This window comes from Pristiophorus japonicus, chromosome Y, assembly GCF_044704955.1.
Source record: "Pristiophorus japonicus isolate sPriJap1 chromosome Y, sPriJap1.hap1, whole genome shotgun sequence".
In the NCBI taxonomy this organism is placed as follows: Eukaryota; Metazoa; Chordata; class Chondrichthyes; family Pristiophoridae; genus Pristiophorus; species Pristiophorus japonicus.
This window is the reverse complement of record NC_092011.1, coordinates 23,868,752-23,891,883: the sequence shown is the minus strand read 5'-3', so window position 1 is coordinate 23,891,883 and position 23,132 is coordinate 23,868,752.

Below are 23,132 nucleotides of genomic sequence, written 5' to 3'. Positions count from 1 at the left end.
GTCTAACTCACTCCGGTCTATCTCAGTCCAGTCTAACTCATTCTGGTCTATCTCGGTCCAGTCTAACTCACTCCGGTCTATCTCAGTCTGGTCGAACTCACTCCAATCTATCTCACTCCGGTCTTTCTCAGTACAGTCTAACTCACTCCGGTCTATCTCACTCCGATCTAACTCACTCCGGTCTATCTCAGTCCAGTCGACCTCACTCCGGTCTATCTCAGTCCAGTCTAACTCATTCCGGTCTATCTCAGTCTGGTCTAACTCACTCCGGTCTATCTCAGTCTGGTCTAACTCACTCCGGTCAATTTCAGTCTGGTCTAACTCACTCCGGTCTATCTCAGTCCAATCTATCTCACTCCGGTCCATCTCGGTCCGGTCTATCTCACTCCGGTCTATCTCAGTCTGGTCTAACTCACTCCGGTCCATCTCAGTCTGGTCTAACTCACTCCGGTCTATCTTGGTCCGGTCGAACTCACTCCGGTCTATCTCAGTCCAGTCTAAGTCACTCCGGTCTATCTCAGTCTGGTCTAACTCACTCTGGTCTATCTCAGTCCAGTCGAACTCATTCTGGTCTATCTCGGTCCAGTCTAACTCACTCAGGTCTATCTCAGTCTGGTCGAACTCACTCTGATCTATATCACTCCGGTCTATCTCAGTCCAGTCTAACTCACTCCGGTCTATCTCAGTCCAGTCCAACTCACTCCGGTCTATCTCAATCCAGTCTAACTCACTCTGGTCGATCTCGGTCCGGTCTATCTCAGTCTGGTCTAACTCACTCCGATCGATCTCACTCCGGTCTATCTCAGTCCAGTATATCTCACTACGGTCTAAATCATTCCGGTCTATCTCAGTCCAGTCGAACTCACTCTGGTCGATCTCGGTCCGGTCTATCTCAGTCTGGTCTAACTCACTCCGAACTATCTCATTCCGGTCTATCTCAGTCCAGTTTATCTCAGTCTGGTCGAACTCACTCCGGTCTGTCTCACTCCAGTCTATCTCACTCCGGTCTATCTCACTCCGGTCTATCTCATTCTGGTCTATCTCAGTCCACTCTATCTCAGTCCGGTGTATTTCAGTCCGGTCTATCTCACTCCGATCTAACTCACTCCGGTCTATCTCAGTCCAGTCGACCTCACTCCGGTCTATCTCAGTCCAGTCTAACTCATTCCGGTCTATCTCAGTCTGGTCTAACTCACTCCGGTCTATCTCAGTCTGGTCTAACTCACTCCGGTCAATTTCAGTTTGGTCTAACTCACTCCAGTCTATCTCAGTCCAATCTATCTCACTCCGGTCCATCTCGGTCCGGTCTATCTCACTCCGGTCTATCTCAGTCTGGTCTAACTCACTCCGGTCCATCTCAGTCTGGTCTAACTCACTCCGGTCTATCTTGGTCCGGTCGAACTCACTCCGGTCTATCTCAGTCCAGTCTAAGTCACTCCGGTCTATCTCAGTCTGGTCTAACTCACTCTGGTCTATCTCAGTCCAGTCGAACTCATTCTGGTCTACCTCGGTCCAGTCTAACTCACTCAGGTCTATCTCAGTCTGGTCGAACTCACTCTGATCTATATCACTCCGGTCTATCTCAGTCCAGTCTAACTCACTCCGGTCTATCTCAGTCCAGTCCAACTCACTCTGGTCTATCTCAATCCAGTCTAACACACTCTGGTCGATCTCGGTCCGGTCTATCTCAGTCTGGTCTAACTCACTCCGATCGATCTCACTCCGGTCTATCTCAGTCCAGTATATCTCACTCCGGTCTAAATCACTCCGGTCTATCTCAGTCCAGTCGAACTCACTCTGGTCGATCTCGGTCCGGTCTATCTCAGTCTGGTCTAACTCACTCCGATCTATCTCATTCCGGTCTATCTCAGTCCAGTTTATCTCAGTCTGGTCGAACTCACTCCGGTCTGTCTCACTCCAGTCTATCTCACTCCGGTCTATCTCACTCCGGTCTATCTCATTCTGGTCTATCTCGGTCCACTCTATCTCAGTCCGGTGTATTTCAGTCCGGTCTATCTCACTCCAGTCTATCTCACTCCGGTCTATCTCACTCCAGTCTATCTCACTCCGGTCTAACTCACTCTGGTCTATCTCAGTCCAGTCGAACTCAGTCCGATCTATCTCACTCCAATCTATCTCACTCCAGTCTATCTCACTCCGGTCTATCTCAGTCCAGTCCAACTCACTCCGATCTATCTCAGTCCAATCTATCTCACTCTGGTCTATCTCGGTCCGGTCAATCTCAGTCTGGTCTAACTCACTCCGATCTATCTCACTCCGGTCTATCTCAGTCCAGTTTATCTCACTCTGGTCTAACTCAATCCGGTCTATCTCAGTCCAGTCAAACTCACTCTGGTCTATCTCGGTCGGGTCGATCTCAGTCTGGTCTAACTCACTCCGGTCTATCTCAGTCCAGTTTATCTCAGTCTGGTCTAACTCACTCTGGTCTATCTCACTCCAGTCTATCTCACTCCGGTCTATCTCACTCCGGTCTATCTCACTCTGGTCTATCTCGGCCCACTCTATCTCAGTCCGGTCTAACTCAGTCCTGTCTATCTCACTGCAATCTATCTCACTCCGGTCTATCTCACTCCGGTCTATCTCACTCCGGTCTAACTCACTCCGGTCTATCTCACTCCGGTCTATCTCACTCCGGTCTAACTCACTCCGGTCTATCTCAGTCCAGTCTAACTCACTCTGGTCGATCTCGGTCCAGTCTAAATCACTCCGGTCTATTTCAGTCTGGTCTAACTCACTGCGGTCTATCTCAGTCCAATTTATCTCACTCCGGTCCATCTCGGTCCGGTTTATCTCACTCCGGTCTATCTCAGTCTGGTCTAACTCACTCCGGTCCATCTCAGTCTGGTCTAACTCACTCCGGTCTATCTTGGTCCGGTCGAACTCACTCCGGTCTATCTCAGTCCAGTCTAAGTCACTCCAGTCTATCTCAGTCTGGTCTAACTCACTCTGGTCTATCTCAGTCCAGTCTAACTCATTCTGGTCTATCTCGGTCCAGTCTAACTCACTCAGGTCTATCTCAGTCTGGTCGAACTCGCTTCAATCTACCTCACTCCGGTCTATCTCAGTCCAGTCTAACTCACTCCAGTCTATCTCAATGCAGTCTATCTCATTCTGGTCTATCTCGGTCCGGTCTATCTCAGTCAGGTCTAACTCACTCCGATCTATCTCACTCCGGTCTATCTCAGTCCAGTTTATCTCACTCTGGTCTAAATCACTCCGGTCTATCTCAGTCCAGTCTAACTCACTCTGGTCGATCTCGGTCCGGTCTATCTCAGTCTGGTCCAACTCACTCCGATCTATCTCATTCCGGTCTATCTCAGTCCAGTTTATCTCAGTCTGGTCTAACTCACTCCGGTCTATCTCACTCCAGTCTATCTCACTCCGGTCTATCTCACTCCGGTCTATCTCACTCTGGTCTATCTCTTCCAATTCTATCTCAGACCGGTCTAACTCAGTCCGGTCTATCTCACTGCAATCTATCTCACTCCGGTCTATCTCACTCCGGTCTATCTCACTCCGGTCTAACTCACTCCTGTCTAACTCACTCCGGTCTAACTCACTCCAGTCTATCTCACTCCGGTCTATCTCACTCCGGTCTAACTCACTCCGGTCTATCTCACTCCAGTCTATCTCACTCCGGTCTATCTCACTCCGGTCTATCTCACTCTGGTCTATCTCGGTCCACTCTATCTCAGTCCGGTCTAACTCACTCCGGTCTATCTCAGTCCAGTCTAACTCATTCTGGTCTATCTCGGTCCAGTCTAACTCACTCCGGTCTATCTCAGTCTGGTCGAACTCACTCCAATCTATCTCACTCCGGTCTTTCTCAGTACAGTCTAACTCACTCCGGTCTATCTCACTCCGATCTAACTCACTCCGGTCTATCTCAGTCCAGTCTACCTCACTCCGGTCTATCTCAGTCCAGTCTAACTCATTCCGGTCTATCTCAGTCTGGTCTAACTCACTCCGGTCTATCTCAGTCTGGTCTAACTCACTCCGGTCTATTTCAGTCTGGTCTAACTCACTTCGGTCTATCTCAGTCCAATCTATCTCACTCCGGTCCATCTCGGTCCGGTCTATCTCACTCCGGTCTATCTCAGTCTGGTCTAACTCACTCCGGTCTATCTCAGTCCAGTCTACCTCACTCCGGTCTATCTCAGTCCAGTCTAACTCACTCCGGTCTATTTCAGTTTGGTCTAACTCACTCCGGTCTATCTCAGTCTGGTCTAACTCACTCCGGTCTATTTCAGTCTGGTCTAACTCACTGCGGTCTATCTCAGTCCAATTTATCTCACTCCGGTCCATCTCGGTCCGGTCTATCTCACTCCGGTCTATCTCAGTCTGGTCTAACTCACTCCGGTCCATCTCAGTCTGGTCTAACTCACTCCGGTCTATCTTGGTCCGGTCGAACTCACTCCGGTCTATCTCAGTCCAGTCTAAGTCACACCGGTCTATCTCAGTCTGGTCTAACTCACTCTGGTCTATCTCAGTCCAGTCTAACTCATTCTGGTCTATCTCGGTCCAGTCTAACTCACTCAGGTCTATCTCAGTCTGGTCGAACTCGCTTCGATCTACCTCACTCCCGTCTATCTCAGTCCAGTCTAACTCACTCCAGTCTATCTCAATCCAGTCTATCTCATTCTGGTCTATCTCGGTCCGGTCTATCTCAGTCTGGTCTAACTCACTCCGATCTATCTCACTCCGGTCTATCTCAGTCCAGTTTATCTCACTCTGGTCTAAATCACTCCGGTCTATCTCAGTCCAGTCTAACTCACTCTGGTCGATCTCGGTCCGGTCTATCTCAGTCTGGTCCAACTCACTCCGATCTATCTCATTCCGGTCTATCTCAGTCCAGTTTATCTCAGTCTGGTCTAACTCACTCCGGACTCCAGTCTATCTCACTCCGGTCTATCTCACTCCGGTCTATCTCACTCTGGTCTATCTCAGCCAATTCTATCTCAGACCGGTCTAACTCAGTCCGGTCTATCTCACTGCAATCTATCTCACTCCGGTCTATCTCACTCCAGTCTATCTCACTCCGGTCTAACTCACTCCGGTCTAACTCACTCCGGTCTAACTCACTCCAGTCTATCTCACTCCGGTCTATCTCACTCCGGTCTAACTCACTCCGGTCTATCTCACTCCAGTCTATCTCACTCCGGTCTATCTCACTCCGGTCTATCTCACTCTGGTCTATCTCGGTCCACTCTATCTCAGTCCGGTCTAACTCACTCCGGTCTATCTCAGTCCAGTCTATCTCACTCCGGTCTATCTCGGTCCAATCGATCTCAGTCCGGTGTATCTCACTCCGGTCTATCTCGGTCCGGTCTACCTCACTCCGGACTATCTCGGTCCGGTCTATCTCACTCCGGTCTATCTCAGTCTGGTCTAACTCACTCCGGTCTATCTCAGTCTGGTCAAAATCACTCCGGTCTAACTCAGTCCAATCTATCTTACTCCGGTCTATCTCGGTCCGGTCTATCTCACTCCGGTCTATCTCAGTCCGGTCGAACTCACTCTGGTCCATCTCAGTCCAGTCTAACTCACTCCGGTCTATCTCAGTCTGGTCTAACTCACTCCGATCTATCTCACTCCGGCCTATCTCAGTCGAGTCTAACTCACTCCGGTCTATCTCAGTCCAGTCCAACTCACTCCGGTCTATCTCAGTCCAATCTAACTCACTCTGGTCTATCTCGGTCCGGTCTATCTCACTCCGGTCTATCTCAGTCCGGTCGAACTCACTCCGGTCCATCTCAGTCCAGTCTAACTCACTCCGTTCTATCTCAGTCTGGTCTAACTCAGTCTGGTCGATCTCAGTCCAGTCGAACTCATTCTGGTCTATCTCGGTCCAGTCTAACTCACTCAGGTCCATCTCAGTCTTGTCGAACTCACTCCGATCTATCTCACTCCGGTCTATCTCAGTCCGGTCTATCTCAGTCCAGTTTATCTCACTCTGGTCTAACTCAATCCGGTCTATCTCAGTCCTGTCAAACTCACTCTGGTCTATCTCGGTCGGGTCGATCTCAGTCTGGTCTAACTCACTCCAGTCTATCTCAGTCCAGTTTATCTCAGTCTGGTCTAACTCACTCCGGTCTATCTCACTCCAGTCTATCTCACTCCGGTCTATCTCACTCCGGTCTATCTCACTCTGGTCTATCTCGGCCCACTCTATCTCAGTCCGGTCTAACTCAGTCCGGTCTATCTCACTGCAATCTATCTCACTCCGGTCTATCTCACTCCGGTCTATCTCACTCCGGTCTAACTCACTCCGGTCTATCTCACTCCGGTCTATCTCACTCCGGTCTAACTCACTCCGGTCTATCTCAGTCCAGTCTAACTCACTCTGGTCGATCTCGGTCCAGTCTAAATCACTCCGGTCTATCTCAGTCTGGTCGAACTCACTCCGATCTATCTCACTCCTGTCTATCTATGTCCAGTCTAACTCACTCCGGTCTATCTCACTCTGGTCTAACTCACTCCAGTCTATCTCAGTCCAGTCTAACTCACTCTGGTCTATCTCGGTCCGGTCTATCTTAGTCCAATCTATCTCAGTCCAGTCTATCTCAGTCCAGTCTTACTCACTCCGGTCTATCTCAGTCTGGTCTAACTCACTCCGGTCTATCTCAGTCTGGTCTAACTCACTCCGGTCTATTTCAGTCTGGTCTAACTCACTCCGGTCTATCTCAGTCCAATCTATCTCACTCCGGTCTATCTCGGACCGGTCGATCTCACTCCGGTCTGTCTCAGTCCAGTCTAAGTCACTCCGGTCTATCTCAGTCTGGTCTAACTCACTCTAGTCTATCTCAGTCCAGTCTAACTCATTCTGGTCTATCTCGGTCCAATCTAACTCACTCAGGTCTATTTCAGTCTGGTCGAACTCACTCCGATCTATCTCCCTCCGGTCTATCTCAGTCCAGTCTAACTCACTCTGCTCTATCTCGGTCCGGTCTATCTCAGTCTGCTCTAACTCACTACGGTCTATCTCAGTCTGGTCTAACTCACTCCGGTCTATCTCAGTCCAGTCTAACTCATTCTGGTCTATCTCAGTCCAGTCTAACTCACTCCGGTCTATCTCAGTCTGGTCGATCTCACTCCGATCTATCTCACTCCGGTCTATCTCACTCCGGTCTAACTCACTCCGGTCTATCTCAGTCCAGTCTACCTCACTCCGGTCTATCTCAGTCCAGTCTAACTCACTCCGGTCTATTTCAGTTTGGTCTAACTCACTCCGGTCTATCACAGTCTGGTCTAACTCACTCCGGTCTATTTCAGTCTGGTCTAACTCACTGCGGTCTATCTCAGTCCAATTTATCTCACTCCGGTCCATCTCGGTCCGGTCTATCTCACTCCGGTCTATCTCAGTCTGGTCTAACTCACTCCGGTCCATCTCAGTCTGGTCTAACTCACTCCGGTCTATCTTGGTCCGGTCGAACTCACTCCGGTCTATCTCAGTCCAGTCTAAGTCACACCGGTCTATCTCAGTCTGGTCTAACTCACTCTGGTCTATCTCAGTCCAGTCTAACTCATTCTGGTCTATCTCGGTCCAGTCTAACTCACTCAGGTCTATCTCAGTCTGGTCGAACTCGCTTCGATCTACCTCACTCCCGTCTATCTCAGTCCAGTCTAACTCACTCCAGTCTATCTCAATCCAGTCTATCTCATTCTGGTCTATCTCGGTCCGGTCTATCTCAGTCTGGTCTAACTCACTCCGATCTATCTCACTCCGGTCTATCTCAGTCCAGTTTATCTCACTCTGGTCTAAATCACTCCGGTCTATCTCAGTCCAGTCTAACTCACGCTGGTCGATCTCGGTCCGGTCTATCTCAGTCTGGTCCAACTCACTCCGATCTATCTCATTCCGGTCTATCTCAGTCCAGTTTATCTCAGTCTGGTCTAACTCACTCCGGACTCCAGTCTATCTCACTCCGGTCTATCTCACTCCGGTCTATCTCAGTCTGGTCGAACTCACTCCGATCTATCTCACTCCTGTCTATCTATGTCCAGTCTAACTCACTCCGGTCTATCTCACTCTGGTCTAACTCACTCCAGTCTATCTCAGTCCAGTCTAACTCACTCTGGTCTATCTCGGTCCGGTCTATCTTAGTCCAATCTATCTCAGTCCAGTCTATCTCAGTCCAGTCTTACTCACTCCGGTCTATCTCAGTCTGGTCTAACTCACTCCGGTCTATCTCAGTCTGGTCTAACTCACTCCGGTCTATTTCAGTCTGGTCTAACTCACTCCGGTCTATCTCAGTCCAATCTATCTCACTCCGGTCTATCTCGGACCGGTCGATCTCACTCCGGTCTGTCTCAGTCCAGTCTAAGTCACTCCGGTCTATCTCAGTCTGGTCTAACTCACTCTAGTCTATCTCAGTCCAGTCTAACTCATTCTGGTCTATCTCGGTCCAATCTAACTCACTCAGGTCTATTTCAGTCTGGTCGAACTCACTCCGATCTATCTCCCTCCGGTCTATCTCAGTCCAGTCTAACTCACTCTGCTCTATCTCGGTCCGGTCTATCTCAGTCTGCTCTAACTCACTACGGTCTATCTCAGTCTGGTCTAACTCACTCCGGTCTATCTCAGTCCAGTCTAACTCATTCTGGTCTATCTCAGTCCAGTCTAACTCACTCCGGTCTATCTCAGTCTGGTCGATCTCACTCCGATCTATCTCACTCCGGTCTATCTCACTCCGGTCTAACTCACTCCGGTCTATCTCAGTCCAGTCTACCTCACTCCGGTCTATCTCAGTCCAGTCTAACTCACTCCGGTCTATTTCAGTTTGGTCTAACTCACTCCGGTCTATCACAGTCTGGTCTAACTCACTCCGGTCTATTTCAGTCTGGTCTAACTCACTGCGGTCTATCTCAGTCCAATTTATCTCACTCCGGTCCATCTCGGTCCGGTCTATCTCACTCCGGTCTATCTCAGTCTGGTCTAACTCACTCCGGTCCATCTCAGTCTCGTCTAACTCACTCCGGTCTATCTTGGTCCGGTCGAACTCACTCCGGTCTATCTCAGTCCAGTCTAAGTCACACCGGTCTATCTCAGTCTGGTCTAACTCACTCTGGTCTATCTCAGTCCAGTCTAACTCATTCTGGTCTATCTCGGTCCAGTCTAACTCACTCAGGTCTATCTCAGTCTGGTCGAACTCGCTTCGATCTACCTCACTCCCGTCTATCTCAGTCCAGTCTAACTCACTCCAGTCTATCTCAATCCAGTCTATCTCATTCTGGTCTATCTCGGTCCGGTCTATCTCAGTCTGGTCTAACTCACTCCGATCTATCTCACTCCGGTCTATCTCAGTCCAGTTTATCTCACTCTGGTCTAAATCACTCCGGTCTATCTCAGTCCAGTCTAACTCACGCTGGTCGATCTCGGTCCGGTCTATCTCAGTCTGGTCCAACTCACTCCGATCTATCTCATTCCGGTCTATCTCAGTCCAGTTTATCTCAGTCTGGTCTAACTCACTCCGGACTCCAGTCTATCTCACTCCGGTCTATCTCACTCCGGTCTATCTCACTCTGGTCTATCTCAGCCAATTCTATCTCAGACCGGTCTAACTCAGTCCGGTCTATCTCACTGCAATCTATCTCACTCCAGTCTATCTCACTCCAGTCTATCTCACTCCGGTCTAACTCACTCCGGTCTAACTCACTCCGGTCTAACTCACTCCAGTCTATCTCACTCCGGTCTATCTCACTCCGGTCTAACTCACTCCGGTCTATCTCACTCCAGTCTATCTCACTCCGGTCTATCTCACTCCGGTCTATCTCACTCTGGTCTATCTCGGTCCACTCTATCTCAGTCCGGTCTAACTCACTCCGGTCTAGCTCAGTCCAGTCTAACTCATTCTGGTCTATCTCGGTCCAGTCTAACTCACTCCGGTCTATCTCAGTCTGGTCGAACTCACTCCAATCTATCTCACTCCGGTCTTTCTCAGTACAGTCTAACTCACTCCGGTCTATCTCACTCCGATCTAACTCACTCCGGTCTATCTCAGTCCAGTCGACCTCACTCCGGTCTATCTCAGTCCAGTCTAACTCATTCCGGTCTATCTCAGTCTGGTCTAACTCACTCCGGTCTATCTCAGTCTGGTCTAACTCACTCCGGTCAATTTCAGTCTGGTCTAACTCACTCCGGTCTATCTCAGTCCAATCTATCTCACTCCGGTCCATCTCGGTCCGGTCTATCTCACTCCGGTCTATCTCAGTCTGGTCTAACTCACTCCGGTCCATCTCAGTCTGGTCTAACTCACTCCGGTCTATCTTGGTCCGGTCGAACTCACTCCGGTCTATCTCAGTCCAGTCTAAGTCACTCCGGTCTATCTCAGTCTGGTCTAACTCACTCTGGTCTATCTCAGTCCAGTCGAACTCATTCTGGTCTATCTCGGTCCAGTCTAACTCACTCAGGTCTATCTCAGTCTGGTCGAACTCACTCTGATCTATATCACTCCGGTCTATCTCAGTCCAGTCTAACTCACTCCGGTCTATCTCAGTCCAGTCCAACTCACTCCGGTCTATCTCAATCCAGTCTAACTCACTCTGGTCGATCTCGGTCCGATCTATCTCAGTCTGGTCTAACTCACTCCGATCGATCTCACTCCGGTCTATCTCAGTCCAGTATATCTCACTCCGGTCTAAATCATTCCGGTCTATCTCAGTCCAGTCGAACTCACTCTGGTCGATCTCGGTCCGGTCTATCTCAGTCTGGTCTAACTCACTCCGATCTATCTCATTCCGGTCTATCTCAGTCCAGTTTATCTCAGTCTGGTCGAACTCACTCCGGTCTGTCTCACTCCAGTCTATCTCACTCCGGTCTATCTCACTCCGGTCTATCTCATTCTGGTCTATCTCGGTCCACTCTATCTCAGTCCGGTGTATTTCAGTCCGGTCTATCTCACTCCAGTCTATCTCACTCCGGTCTATCTCACTCCAGTCTATCTCACTCCGGTCTAACTCACTCTGGTCTATCTCAGTCCAGTCGAACTCAGTCCGATCTATCTCACTCCAATCTATCTCACTCCAGTCTATCTCACTCCGGTCTATCTCAGTCCAGTCCAACTCACTCCGATCTATCTCAGTCCAATCTATCTCACTCTGGTCTATCTCGGTCCGGTCAATCTCAGTCTGGTCTAACTCACTCCGATCTATCTCACTCCGGTCTATCTCAGTCCAGTTTATCTCACTCTGGTCTAACTCAATCCGGTCTATCTCAGTCCAGTCAAACTCACTCTGGTCTATCTCGGTCGGGTCGATCTCAGTCTGGTCTAACTCACTCCGGTCTATCTCAGTCCAGTTTATCTCAGTCTGGTCTAACTCACTCTGGTCTATCTCACTCCAGTCTATCTCACTCCGGTCTATCTCACTCCGGTCTATCTCACTCTGGTCTATCTCGGCCCACTCTATCTCAGTCCGGTCTAACTCAGTCCTGTCTATCTCACTGCAATCTATCTCACTCCGGTCTATCTCACTCCGGTCTATCTCACTCCGGTCTAACTCACTCCGGTCTATCTCACTCCGGTCTATCTCACTCCGGTCTAACTCACTCCGGTCTATCTCAGTCCAGTCTAACTCACTCTGGTCGATCTCGGTCCAGTCTAAATCACTCCGGTCTATTTCAGTCTGGTCTAACCACTCTGGTCTATCTCAGTCCAGTCTAACTCATTCTGGTCTATCTCGGTCCAGTCTAACTCACTCAGGTCTATCTCAGTCTGGTCGAACTCGCTTTGATCTACCTCACTCTGGTCTATCTCAGTCCAGTCTAACTCACTCCAGTCTATCTCAATGCAGTCTATCTCATTCTGGTCTATCTCGGTCCGGTCTATCTCAGTCAGGTCTAACTCACTCCGATCTATCTCACTCCGGTCTATCTCAGTCCAGTTTATCTCACTCTGGTCTAAATCACTCCGGTCTATCTCAGTCCAGTCTAACTCACTCTGGTCGATCTCGGTCCGGTCTATCTCAGTCTGGTCCAACTCACTCCGATCTATCTCATTCCGGTCTATCTCAGTCCAGTTTATCTCAGTCTGGTCTAACTCACTCCGGTCTATCTCACTCCAGTCTATCTCACTCCGGTCTATCTCACTCCGGTCTATCTCACTCTGGTCTATCTCAGCCAATTCTATCTCAGACCGGTCTAACTCAGTCCGGTCTATCTCACTGCAATCTATCTCACTCCGGTCTATCTCACTCCGGTCTATCTCACTCCGGTCTAACTCACTCCTGTCTAACTCACTCCGGTCTAACTCACTCCAGTCTATCTCACTCCGGTCTATCTCACTCCGGTCTAACTCACTCCGGTCTATCTCACTCCAGTCTATCTCACTCCGGTCTATCTCACTCCGGTCTATCTCACTCTGGTCTATCTCGGTCCACTCTATCTCAGTCCGGTCTAACTCACTCCGGTCTATCTCAGTCCAGTCTAACTCATTCTGGTCTATCTCGGTCCAGTCTAACTCACTCCGGTCTATCTCAGTCTGGTCGAACTCACTCCAATCTATCTCACTCCGGTCTTTCTCAGTACAGTCTAACTCACTCCGGTCTATCTCACTCCGATCTAACTCACTCCGGTCTATCTCAGTCCAGTCTACCTCACTCCGGTCTATCTCAGTCCAGTCTAACTCATTCCGGTCTATCTCAGTCTGGTCTAACTCACTCCGGTCTATCTCAATCTGGTCTAACTCACTCCGGTCTATTTCAGTCTGGTCTAACTCACTTCGGTCTATCTCAGTCCAATCTATCTCACTCCGGTCCATCTCGGTCCGGTCTATCTCACTCCGGTCTATCTCAGTCTGGTCTAACTCACTCCGGTCTATCTCAGTCCAGTCTACCTCACTCCGGTCTATCTCAGTCCAGTCTAACTCACTCCGGTCTATTTCAGTTTGGTCTAACTCACTCCGGTCTATCTCAGTCTGGTATAACTCACTCCGGTCTATTTCAGTCTGGTCTAACTCACTGCGGTCTATCTCAGTCCAATTTATCTCACTCCGGTCCATCTCTGTCCGGTCTATCTCACTCCGGTCTATCTCAGTCTGGTCTAACTCACTCCGGTCCATCTCAGTCTGGTCTAACTCACTCCGGTCTATCTTGGTCCGGTCGAACTCACTCCGGTCTATCTCAGTCCAGTCTAAGTCACTCCGGTCTATCTCAGTCTGGTCTAACTCACTCTGGTCTATCTCAGTCCGGTCTAACTCATTCTGGTCTATCTCGGTCCAGTCTAACTCACTCAGGTCTATCTCAGTCTGGTCGAACTCGCTTCGATCTACCTCACTCCGGTCTATCTCAGTCCAGTCTAACTCACTCCAGTCTATCTCAATCCAGTCTATCTCATTCTGGTCTATCTCGGTCCGGTCTATCTCAGTCTGGTCTAACTCACTCCGATCGATCTCACTCCGGTCTATCTCAGTCCAGTTTATCTCACTCTGGTCTAAATCACTCCGGTCTATCTCAGTCCAGTCTAACTCACTCTGGTCGATCTCGGTCCGGTCTATCTCAGTCTGGTCCAACTCCCTCCGATCTATCTCATTCCGGTCTATCTCAGTCCAGTTTATCTCAGTCTGGTCTAACTCACTCCGGACTCCAGTCTATCTCACTCCGGTCTATCTCACTCCGGTCTATCTCACTCTGGTCTATCTCAGCCAATTCTATCTCAGACCGGTCTAACTCAGTCCGGTCTATCTCACTGCAATCTATCTCACTCCGGTCTATCTCACTCCAGTCTATCTCACTCCGGTCTAACTCACTCCGGTCTAACTCACTCCGGTCTAACTCACTCCAGTCTATCTCACTCCGGTCTATCTCACTCCGGTCTAACTCACTCCGGTCTATCTCACTCCAGTCTATCTCACTCCGGTCTATCTCACTCCGGTCTATCTCACTCTGGTCTATCTCGGTCCACTCTATCTCAGTCCGGTCTAACTCACTCCGGTCTATCTCAGTCCAGTCTAACTCATTCTGGTCTATCTCGGTCCAGTCTAACTCACTCCGGTCTATCTCAGTCTGGTCGAACTCACTCCAATCTATCTCACTCCGGTCTTTCTCAGTACAGTCTAACTCACTCCGGTCTATCTCACTCCGATCTAACTCACTCCGGTCTATCTCAGTTCAGTCGACCTCACTCCGGTCTATCTCAGTCCAGTCTAACTCATTCCGGTCTATCTCAGTCTGGTCTAACTCACTCCGGTCTATCTCAGTCTGGTCTAACTCACTCCGGTCAATTTCAGTCTGGTCTAACTCACTCCGGTCTATCTCAGTCCAATCTATCTCACTCCGGTCCATCTCGATCCGGTCTATCTCACTCCGGTCTATCTCAGTCTGGTCTAACTCACTCCGGTCCATCTCAGTCTGGTCTAACTCACTCCGGTCTATCTTGGTCCGGTCGAACTCACTCCGGTCTATCTCAGTCCAGTCTAAGTCACTCCGGTCTATCTCAGTCTGGTCTAACTCACTCTGGTCTATCTCAGTCCAGTCGAACTCATTCTGGTCTATCTCGGTCCAGTCTAACTCACTCAGGTCTATCTCAGTCTGGTCGAACTCACTCTGATCTATATCACTCCGGTCTATCTCAGTCCAGTCTAACTCACTCCGGTCTATCTCAGTCCAGTCCAACTCACTCCGGTCTATCTCAATCCAGTCTAACTCACTCTGGTCGATCTCGGTCCGGTCTATCTCAGTCTGGTCTAACTCACTCCGATCGATCTCACTCCGGTCTATCTCAGTCCAGTATATCTCACTACGGTCTAAATCATTCCGGTCTATCTCAGTCCAGTCGAACTCACTCTGGTCGATCTCGGTCCGGTCTATCTCAGTCTGGTCTAACTCACTCCGAACTATCTCATTCCGGTCTATCTCAGTCCAGTTTATCTCAGTCTGGTCGAACTCACTCCGGTCTGTCTCACTCCAGTCTATCTCACTCCGGTCTATCTCACTCCGGTCTATCTCATTCTGGTCTATCTCGGTCCACTCTATCTCAGTCCGGTGTATTTCAGTCCGGTCTATCTCACTCCGATCTAACTCACTCCGGTCTATCTCAGTCCAGTCGACCTCACTCCGGTCTATCTCAGTCCAGTCTAACTCATTCCGGTCTATCTCAGTCTGGTCTAACTCACTCCGGTCTATCTCAGTCTGGTCTAACTCACTCCGGTCAATTTCAGTTTGGTCTAACTCACTCCGGTCTATCTCAGTCCAATCTATCTCACTCCGGTCCATCTCGGTCCGGTCTATCTCACTCCGGTCTATCTCAGTCTGGTCTAACTCACTCCGGTCCATCTCAGTCTGGTCTAACTCACTCCGGTCTATCTTGGTCCGGTCGAACTCACTCCGGTCTATCTCAGTCCAGTCTAAGTCACTCCGGTCTATCTCAGTCTGGTCTAACTCACTCTGGTCTATCTCAGTCCAGTCGAACTCATTCTGGTCTACCTCGGTCCAGTCTAACTCACTCAGGTCTATCTCAGTCTGGTCGAACTCACTCTGATCTATATCACTCCGGTCTATCTCAGTCCAGTCTAACTCACTCCGGTCTATCTCAGTCCAGTCCAACTCACTCTGGTCTATCTCAATCCAGTCTAACACACTCTGGTCGATCTCGGTCCGGTCTATCTCAGTCTGGTCTAACTCACTCCGATCGATCTCACTCCGGTCTATCTCAGTCCAGTATATCTCACTCCGGTCTAAATCACTCCGGTCTATCTCAGTCCAGTCGAACTCACTCTGGTCGATCTCGGTCCGGTCTATCTCAGTCTGGTCTAACTCACTCCGATCTATCTCATTCCGGTCTATCTCAGTCCAGTTTATCTCAGTCTGGTCGAACTCACTCCGGTCTGTCTCACTCCAGTCTATCTCACTCCGGTCTATCTCACTCCGGTCTATCTCATTCTGGTCTATCTCGGTCCACTCTATCTCAGTCCGGTGTATTTCAGTCCGGTCTATCTCACTCCAGTCTATCTCACTCCGGTCTATCTCACTCCAGTCTATCTCACTCCGGTCTAACTCACTCTGGTCTATCTCAGTCCAGTCGAACTCAGTCCGATCTATCTCACTCCAATCTATCTCACTCCAGTCTATCTCACTCCGGTCTATCTCAGTCCAGTCCAACTCACTCCGATCTATCTCAGTCCAATCTATCTCACTCTGGTCTATCTCGGTCCGGTCAATCTCAGTCTGGTCTAACTCACTCCGATCTATCTCACTCCGGTCTATCTCAGTCCAGTTTATCTCACTCTGGTCTAACTCAATCCGGTCTATCTCAGTCCAGTCAAACTCACTCTGGTCTATCTCGGTCGGGTCGATCTCAGTCTGGTCTAACTCACTCCGGTCTATCTCAGTCCAGTTTATCTCAGTCTGGTCTAACTCACTCTGGTCTATCTCACTCCAGTCTATCTCACTCCGGTCTATCTCACTCCGGTCTATCTCACTCTGGTCTATCTCGGCCCACTCTATCTCAGTCCGGTCTAACTCAGTCCTGTCTATCTCACTGCAATCTATCTCACTCCGGTCTATCTCACTCCGGTCTATCTCACTCCGGTCTAACTCACTCCGGTCTATCTCACTCCGGTCTATCTCACTCCGGTCTAACTCACTCCGGTCTATCTCAGTCCAGTCTAACTCACTCTGGTCGATCTCGGTCCAGTCTAAATCACTCCGGTCTATTTCAGTCTGGTCTAACTCACTGCGGTCTATCTCAGTCCAATTTATCTCACTCCGGTCCATCTCGGTCCGGTTTATCTCACTCCGGTCTATCTCAGTCTGGTCTAACTCACTCCGGTCCATCTCAGTCTGGTCTAACTCACTCCGGTCTATCTTGGTCCGGTCGAACTCACTCCGGTCTATCTCAGTCCAGTCTAAGTCACTCCAGTCTATCTCAGTCTGGTCTAACTCACTCTGGTCTATCTCAGTCCAGTCTAACTCATTCTGGTCTATCTCGGTCCAGTCTAACTCACTCAGGTCTATCTCAGTCTGGTCGAACTCGCTTCGATCTACCTCACTCCGGTCTATCTCAGTCCAGTCTAACTCACTCCAGTCTATCTCAATGCAGTCTATCTCATTCTGGTCTATCTCGGTCCGGTCTATCTCAGTCAGGTCTAACTCACTCCGATCTATCTCACTCCGGTCTATCTCAGTCCAGTTTATCTCACTCTGGTCTAAATCACTCCGGTCTATCTCAGTCCAGTCTAACTCACTCTGGTCGATCTCGGTCCGGTCTATCTCAGTCTGGTCCAACTCACTCCGATCTATCTCATTCCGGTCTATCTCAGTCCAGTTTATCTCAGTCTGGTCGAACTCACTCCGGTCTGTCTCACTCCAGTCTATCTCACTCCGGTCTATCTCACTCCGGTCTATCTCATTCTGGTCTATCTCGGTCCACTCTATCTCAGTCCGGTGTATTTCAGTCCGGTCTATCTCACTCCAGTCTATCTCACTCCGGTCTATCTCACTCCAGTCTATCTCACTCCGGTCTAACTCACTCTGGTCTATCTCAGTCCAGTCGAACTCAGTCCGATCTATCTCACTCCAATCTATCTCACTCCAGTCTATCTCACTCCGGTCTATCTCAGTCCAGTCCAACTCACTCCGATCTATCTCAGTCCAATCTATCTCACTCTGGTCTATCTCGGTCCGGTCAATCTCAGTCTGGTCTAACTCACTCCGATCTATCTCACTCCGGTCTATCTCAGTCCAGTTTATCTCACTCTGGTCTAACTCAATCCGGTCTATCTCAGTCCAGTCAAACTCACTCTGGTCTATCTCGGTCGGGTCGATCTCAGTCTGGTCTAACTCACTCCGGTCTATCTCAGTCCAGTTTATCTCAGTCTGGTCTAACTCACTCTGGTCTATCTCACTCCAGTCTATCTCACTCCGGTCTATCTCACTCCGGTCTATCTCACTCTGGTCTATCTCGGCCCACTCTATCTCAGTCCGGTCTAACTCAGTCCTGTCTATCTCACTGCAATCTATCTCACTCCGGTCTATCTCACTCCGGTCTATCTCACTCCGGTCTAACTCACTCCGGTCTATCTCACTCCGGTCTATCTCACTCCGGTCTAACTCACTCCGGTCTATCTCAGTCCAGTCTAACTCACTCTGGTCGATCTCGGTCCAGTCTAAATCACTCCGGTCTATTTCAGTCTGGTCTAACCACTCTGGTCTATCTCAGTCCAGTCTAACTCATTCTGGTCTATCTCGGTCCAGTCTAACTCACTCAGGTCTATCTCAGTCTGGTCGAACTCGCTTTGATCTACCTCACTCTGGTCTATCTCAGTCCAGTCTAACTCACTCCAGTCTATCTCAATGCAGTCTATCTCATTCTGGTCTATCTCGGTCCGGTCTATCTCAGTCAGGTCTAACTCACTCCGATCTATCTCACTCCGGTCTATCTCAGTCCAGTTTATCTCACTCTGGTCTAAATCACTCCGGTCTATCTCAGTCCAGTCTAACTCACTCTGGTCGATCTCGGTCCGGTCTATCTCAGTCTGGTCCAACTCACTCCGATCTATCTCATTCCGGTCTATCTCAGTCCAGTTTATCTCAGTCTGGTCTAACTCACTCCGGTCTATCTCACTCCAGTCTATCTCACTCCGGTCTATCTCACTCCGGTCTATCTCACTCTGGTCTATCTCAGCCAATTCTATCTCAGACCGGTCTAACTCAGTCCGGTCTATCTCACTGCAATCTATCTCACTCCGGTCTATCTCACTCCGGTCTATCTCACTCCGGTCTAACTCACTCCTGTCTAACTCACTCCGGTCTAACTCACTCCAGTCTATCTCACTCCGGTCTATCTCACTCCGGTCTAACTCACTCCGGTCTATCTCACTCCAGTCTATCTCACTCCGGTCTATCTCACTCCGGTCTATCTCACTCTGGTCTATCTCGGTCCACTCTATCTCAGTCCGGTCTAACTCACTCCGGTCTATCTCAGTCCAGTCTAACTCATTCTGGTCTATCTCGGTCCAGTCTAACTCACTCCGGTCTATCTCAGTCTGGTCGAACTCACTCCAATCTATCTCACTCCGGTCTTTCTCAGTACAGTCTAACTCACTCCGGTCTATCTCACTCCGATCTAACTCACTCCGGTCTATCTCAGTCCAGTCTACCTCACTCCGGTCTATCTCAGTCCAGTCTAACTCATTCCGGTCTATCTCAGTCTGGTCTAACTCACTCCGGTCTATCTCAATCTGGTCTAACTCACTCCGGTCTATTTCAGTCTGGTCTAACTCACTTCGGTCTATCTCAGTCCAATCTATCTCACTCCGGTCCATCTCGGTCCGGTCTATCTCACTCCGGTCTATCTCAGTCTGGTCTAACTCACTCCGGTCTATCTCAGTCCAGTCTACCTCACTCCGGTCTATCTCAGTCCAGTCTAACTCACTCCGGTCTATTTCAGTTTGGTCTAACTCACTCCGGTCTATCTCAGTCTGGTCTAACTCACTCCGGTCTATTTCAGTCTGGTCTAACTCACTGCGGTCTATCTCAGTCCAATTTATCTCACTCCGGTCCATCTCTGTCCGGTCTATCTCACTCCGGTCTATCTCAGTCTGGTCTAACTCACTCCGGTCCATCTCAGTCTGGTCTAACTCACTCCGGTCTATCTTGGTCCGGTCGAACTCACTCCGGTCTATCTCAGTCCAGTCTAAGTCACTCCGGTCTATCTCAGTCTGGTCTAACTCACTCTGGTCTATCTCAGTCCGGTCTAACTCATTCTGGTCTATCTCGGTCCAGTCTAACTCACTCAGGTCTATCTCAGTCTGGTCGAACTCGCTTCGATCTACCTCACTCCGGTCTATCTCAGTCCAGTCTAACTCACTCCAGTCTATCTCAATCCAGTCTATCTCATTCTGGTCTATCTCGGTCCGGTCTATCTCAGTCTGGTCTAACTCACTCCGATCGATCTCACTCCGGTCTATCTCAGTCCAGTTTATCTCACTCTGGTCTAAATCACTCCGGTCTATCTCAGTCCAGTCTAACTCACTCTGGTCGATCTCGGTCCGGTCTATCTCAGTCTGGTCCAACTCCCTCCGATCTATCTCATTCCGGTCTATCTCAGTCCAGTTTATCTCAGTCTGGTCTAACTCACTCCGGACTCCAGTCTATCTCACTCCGGTCTATCTCACTCCGGTCTATCTCACTCTGGTCTATCTCAGCCAATTCTATCTCAGACCGGTCTAACTCAGTCCGGTCTATCTCACTGCAATCTATCTCACTCCGGTCTATCTCACTCCAGTCTATCTCACTCCGGTCTAACTCACTCCGGTCTAACTCACTCCGGTCTAACTCACTCCAGTCTATCTCACTCCGGTCTATCTCACTCCGGTCTAACTCACTCCGGTCTATCTCACTCCAGTCTATCTCACTCCGGTCTATCTCACTCCGGTCTATCTCACTCTGGTCTATCTCGGTCCACTCTATCTCAGTCCGGTCTAACTCACTCCGGTCTATCTCAGTCCAGTCTAACTCATTCTGGTCTATCTCGGTCCAGTCTAACTCACTCCGGTCTATCTCAGTCTGGTCGAACTCACTCCAATCTATCTCACTCCGGTCTTTCTCAGTACAGTCTAACTCACTCCGGTCTATCTCACTCCGATCTAACTCACTCCGGTCTATCTCAGTTCAGTCGACCTCACTCCGGTCTATCTCAGTCCAGTCTAACTCATTCCGGTCTATCTCAGTCTGGTCTAACTCACTCCGGTCTATCTCAGTCTGGTCTAACTCACTCCGGTCAATTTCAGTCTGGTCTAACTCACTCCGGTCTATCTCAGTCCAATCTATCTCACTCCGGTCCATCTCGGTCCGGTCTATCTCACTCCGGTCTATCTCAGTCTGGTCTAACTCACTCCGGTCCATCTCAGTCTGGTCTAACTCACTCCGGTCTATCTTGGTCCGGTCGAACTCACTCCGGTCTATCTCAGTCCAGTCTAAGTCACTCCGGTCTATCTCAGTCTGGTCTAACTCACTCTGGTCTATCTCAGTCCAGTCGAACTCATTCTGGTCTATCTCGGTCCAGTCTAACTCACTCAGGTCTATCTCAGTCTGGTCGAACTCACTCTGATCTATATCACTCCGGTCTATCTCAGTCCAGTCTAACTCACTCCGGTCTATCTCAGTCCAGTCCAACTCACTCCGGTCTATCTCAATCCAGTCTAACTCACTCTGGTCGATCTCGGTCCGGTCTATCTCAGTCTGGTCTAACTCACTCCGATCGATCTCACTCCGGTCTATCTCAGTCCAGTATATCTCACTACGGTCTAAATCATTCCGGTCTATCTCAGTCCAGTCGAACTCACTCTGGTCGATCTCGGTCCGGTCTATCTCAGTCTGGTCTAACTCACTCCGAACTATCTCATTCCGGTCTATCTCAGTCCAGTTTATCTCAGTCTGGTCGAACTCACTCCGGTCTGTCTCACTCCAGTCTATCTCACTCCGGTCTATCTCACTCCGGTCTATCTCATTCTGGTCTATCTCGGTCCACTCTATCTCAGTCCGGTGTATTTCAGTCCGGTCTATCTCACTCCGATCTAACTCACTCCGGTCTATCTCAGTCCAGTCGACCTCACTCCGGTCTATCTCAGTCCAGTCTAACTCATTCCGGTCTATCTCAGTCTGGTCTAACTCACTCCGGTCTATCTCAGTCTGGTCTAACTCACTCCGGTCAATTTCAGTTTGGTCTAACTCACTCCGGTCTATCTCAGTCCAATCTATCTCACTCCGGTCCATCTCGGTCCGGTCTATCTCACTCCGGTCTATCTCAGTCTGGTCTAACTCACTCCGGTCCATCTCAGTCTGGTCTAACTCACTCCGGTCTATCTTGGTCCGGTCGAACTCACTCCGGTCTATCTCAGTCCAGTCTAAGTCACTCCGGTCTATCTCAGTCTGGTCTAACTCACTCTGGTCTATCTCAGTCCAGTCGAACTCATTCTGGTCTACCTCGGTCCAGTCTAACTCACTCAGGTCTATCTCAGTCTGGTCGAACTCACTCTGATCTATATCACTCCGGTCTATCTCAGTCCAGTCTAACTCACTCCGGTCTATCTCAGTCCAGTCCAACTCACTCTGGTCTATCTCAATCCAGTCTAACACACTCTGGTCGATCTCGGTCCGGTCTATCTCAGTCTGGTCTAACTCACTCCGATCGATCTCACTCCGGTCTATCTCAGTCCAGTATATCTCACTCCGGTCTAAATCACTCCGGTCTATCTCAGTCCAGTCGAACTCACTCTGGTCGATCTCGGTCCGGTCTATCTCAGTCTGGTCTAACTCACTCCGATCTATCTCATTCCGGTCTATCTCAGTCCAGTTTATCTCAGTCTGGTCGAACTCACTCCGGTCTGTCTCACTCCAGTCTATCTCACTCCGGTCTATCTCACTCCGGTCTATCTCATTCTGGTCTATCTCGGTCCACTCTATCTCAGTCCGGTGTATTTCAGTCCGGTCTATCTCACTCCAGTCTATCTCACTCCGGTCTATCTCACTCCAGTCTATCTCACTCCGGTCTAACTCACTCTGGTCTATCTCAGTCCAGTCGAACTCAGTCCGATCTATCTCACTCCAATCTATCTCACTCCAGTCTATCTCACTCCGGTCTATCTCAGTCCAGTCCAACTCACTCCGATCTATCTCAGTCCAATCTATCTCACTCTGGTTTATCTCGGTCCGGTCAATCTCAGTCTGGTCTAACTCACTCCGATCTATCTCACTCCGGTCTATCTCAGTCCAGTTTATCTCACTCTGGTCTAACTCAATCCGGTCTATCTCAGTCCAGTCAAACTCACTCTGGTCTATCTCGGTCGGGTCGATCTCAGTCTGGTCTAACTCACTCCGGTCTATCTCAGTCCAGTTTATCTCAGTCTGGTCTAACTCACTCTGGTCTATCTCACTCCAGTCTATCTCACTCCGGTCTATCTCACTCCGGTCTATCTCACTCTGGTCTATCTCGGCCCACTCTATCTCAGTCCGGTCTAACTCAGTCCTGTCTATCTCACTGCAATCTATCTCACTCCGGTCTATCTCACTCCGGTCTATCTCACTCCGGTCTAACTCACTCCGGTCTATCTCACTCCGGTCTATCTCACTCCGGTCTAACTCACTCCGGTCTATCTCAGTCCAGTCTAACTCACTCT